The sequence below is a fragment of the Strix uralensis genome, chromosome 39, assembly GCF_047716275.1.
Source record: "Strix uralensis isolate ZFMK-TIS-50842 chromosome 39, bStrUra1, whole genome shotgun sequence".
Lineage (NCBI taxonomy): Eukaryota > Metazoa > Chordata > Aves > Strigiformes > Strigidae > Strix > Strix uralensis.
The window spans coordinates 1,541,220-1,544,998 of NC_134010.1; the positions used below are offsets into that span (position 1 = coordinate 1,541,220).

The 3,779-nt window shown below is 45.7% G+C and overlaps 1 pseudogene; it reads left to right on the plus strand.

The window, feature by feature from the left end:
* Nucleotides 1-240: 240 nt before the first annotated feature.
* Nucleotides 241-2,190, plus strand: LOC141937299 (olfactory receptor 4S2-like; annotated as a pseudogene).
* Nucleotides 2,191-3,779: the final 1,589 nt, after the last annotated feature.

Genomic DNA, 3,779 nt, shown 5'->3' on the forward strand with positions numbered 1-3,779 from the left:
CCCTCCTCAAATAAATAATTTGAGCTTGTTATTGTATACCTCCATAATACGTTCTGATTTGGATATCACCTGTTGCTCCTTGAGGGAAACATTGACTTTAAATGGAAACTGTCCCCAAAAGACAGGAAAGGAAATATGTTTAATATCTAACATACCGGTGGTCCGTATGTGTGTGTGCTAATAATGTCCCATGTCTAATGCCATAGCTGGTGTCTTTTCTGTGCTTCAGATCCAGACTACATGGTGCCTATGGAGAACAAAAACAATGTGACTGAGTTCATCCTCCATGGACTAACACAAGACAAGACAGTAGCAGAAATGTGCTTCTCATTATTCTTAATCTTCTATGCCACCACCATTCTTGGAAACCTGCTTATCATCACTATGATAAAGACAAGTGAACAGCTGAACTCTCCCATATACTTCTTCCTGAGCTACTAGTCTTTTGTAGACATCAGTTAATGTACTGTCACAGCTCCGAAACTCATTTATGACCTTCTCTACTGGGTCTCACTGAGCCGGAATTGGTTTTCCCCTATAGCAGCCCTCATGGTGCTGTGTTTTATGTTGGGAGCTGGCAGGGTGTTGATAGCACACTGGTGTTGTGGCTACTGCTGAGTAGTGCTTACACAGCACCAAGGCTCTTTCCAATATTTCCCCCCCACAGTGGGACAGGGTGGGCAAGATCTTGGGAGGGGACAGAACCAGGACAGCTGATCCAAACTGACCAAAGGGATATTCCAGACCATCTGATGTCTGCTCAAGTATAAAGCTGGGAGAAAGGAGGAAGGGGGTGGGGTCACCCTTGGTCCTCCGAGGCAACCACTACGCATGTTGGAGCCCTGCTTCCTGAGAAGGCCCGACATCGCCTGTTCATGGGTGTGGTGGTTTAGTCCCTGCCGGGGTCTGAGACCACGCGGCTGCTGCCTCTCCCCCACAAAGGGAGTGAAATACAAAGCCCCAAGGCTGAGATAAAGAGAGGTTTAATACAACAGTGCAACTGCAACGCAACAAACAACAACAATAACAATAAGAATAACAGTAATAACAATAAACAGAGCAAAATATCTACCGATACAGCAGTGAGAACAGAGCAAATCCCACAGTACACGCGGTAACTGACTGTCCCGCTTCGGCACCAGGATGTGACGTCCGCATGGTATCTGAATAACCCGGCTAGAGCTCCCCGCCTACTGCTGGGGAAACTTAACCCTATCCTGGCTAAACCAGGACAATGGGAAGTAGAGAATAAATCTGTTTTCATTTTTTTTGCTTCCGCACGCGGACCTTTGCTTTACTTTGCTTATATTAAAACTGCTTTTGTTTTACCCACAAGCGTTGTTTTATTTTTTCCTATCTTATTTTCTTTCCCCTCTTTGCCCTGATGAGAAAAAAAGGGGGAAGGGGGCGGGGGGAGGGGGGGGTGAGAAAAAAAGGGGAAGGAGGGGGCAAGTGATAGAGCGACTTGGTGGGTACCTGGCATTTAGCCAAGGTCAAACCACCACACCTTCCTGTTGAGAAGAAGACCATCTCTTTTGTGGGCTGCATAGCTCAACTGTTTGCAGGCCATTTCTTCGGGTGCACTGAGATCTTCCTTCTCACAGTGATGGCCTATGATCGTTGCGTTGCTATATGCAAGCCAATTCATTACACAAATATTGTGAACAAGCACGTCTGTGGCTGGTTGGTGGCAACTTCTTGGGTGGGGGGCTTTGTACACTCAGTGGGGCAGACCTTGCTGGCCATTTGGCTACCGTTTTATGGGCCCAATGAGATTGACCACTACTTCTGTGATGTTCACCCTTCACCAAAGCTGGCCTGCACTGACACCTACATCACCGGTGTCATCGTGGCTGCCAATGGTGGTGGGATTTCCCTGAGCTGTTCTGTTGTTCTTGTTGTGTCCTATGCTGTTATCGTGGTTTCTTTGAGGACACGCTCTGCCAAAGGGCGTCTCCAAGCACTCTATACATGTAGTTCCCACATCGCTGTTGTAGTTCTGTTCTTTGGGCCATGCGTTTTCATCTATATGCGCCCTTCCACCACCTTCTCAGCAGACAAGATGGTCTCTGTGTTCTACGCCATCATTACGCCTACGCTCAATCCCTTAATCTACACCTCCAAAATGAAGAAGTGAAAAATGCCATGAAAAAGTTGTGGATCAGAAAAGTGAAGAGGAGTGAGAAATGAAACAACACAGTGCATGTTTGTGAGATGATGTGAGCTTAAGAAAGCATGTGGAGTGAAAGAGAGACTTTCCAGTAATGTCGCTCTGTTTTCAGCACAGCTGTTCAGAATAGGGCTGATACAAAATTAAAGGTTTGTGTAACTCATCTTCTTTGGAAACTGTCAGTCAAAAAGGTGTGAAGTTATTGTCAGCTACCAAACCTGAGCATTGGGGGTTGTATTGTGGTATTTACCTCCAGGCACCTCATAGCTGTATCTTGGGTATTTGTCTAGGCTTCTCCTGGCAATAGGAGAAATAACGAAGTATTTTGAGAGGTTGTTCTTTCCTACTAGCTCCTAAAAGCTTTGGAGAGTAACATCTCCTTAAATTTTTACACAAAGGAGTGATGGTGGTAGCAAGCTTCCAAGAGTACACAAACCTTTCAGTATGGCACAGCACTGACAGCTTTTATCTCACATATTTTGATGTGCTAACGTGAGGTGTCTACAACTGAGCAAGCTGCTGAGGAAAGTCAGCAGCCTTTGGGCAGGTAGGACTCATTTAATGGTACAACAGGACCGTGAGAGATGTCGGAGGTTTCATTAGGTCTCTGCATGACAGGGAGAGATGGCAGGCTGTACTGAAACACCAGCAAATTATGTAAATATTAAAAACATTTTCCAGGTAGAGCATCCTGTCAGTTAGTGTGACCTTTCAAACAACCTGCAGCTACTCTGTAGTCCCTTCAGCTGGGAAATGGTGGCCCAAGGTGTTTGCAAAATTGATTGTTGCCTGCCAGAAACAATCGTACCACTGGTGTTCCCGTTCTGCTTGCAGTACATGCCCTGCTATGAATATTGCATTGTCACATGCTGAATCCATGAGTTAGCTGTTAAAAAACTGGTACTAGATGCAAGTTTGATCGTTTGCTGATGCCGATAACAGGAGGGGAATCTTCTCTCCTTCCTCTTCCAGTGCAACTTCCAGTAATGATAATTACTATTGTTACAGCGTAATGTCAGCACTGTGATTCTAAAGCTCACCAGGATAACAGCTAAAAGCTTTCCTTTCTTTCAAGTCTGAATGTTCCCAATTTTATGTTTTGGTACTTTCTGGTGAATGTGCTATCTACTTCAGTTTTGTTCTCCCTCCTACCCCTGTGTGGTGGTTTGACCTTGGCTAAATGCCAAGTATCCACCAAGTCGCTCTATCACTTCCACCCGCCCCCCCCCTCCCCTTCCCCTTTTTTCCTCAACAGGGCAAAGAGGGGAAAGAAAATAAGATAGGAAAAAATAAAAAAACCCTTGTGGGTAAAACAAAAGCAGTTTTAATATAAGCAAAGCAAAGCAAAGCAAAGAAAAGGTCCGCGTGCGGAAGAAAAAAAAAGAAAACAGATTTATTCTCTACTTCCCATGAACAGGTGATGTCGGGCCTTCTCAGGAAGCAGGGCTCCAATACGCGTAGTGGTTGCCTCGGAGGACCAAGGGTGACCCCACCCCCTTCCTCCTTTCTCCCAGCTTTATACTTGAGCAGACGTCAGATGGTCTGGAATATCCCTTTGGTCAGTTTGGATCAACTGTCCTGGTTGTGTCCCCTCCCAAGATCTTGCCCA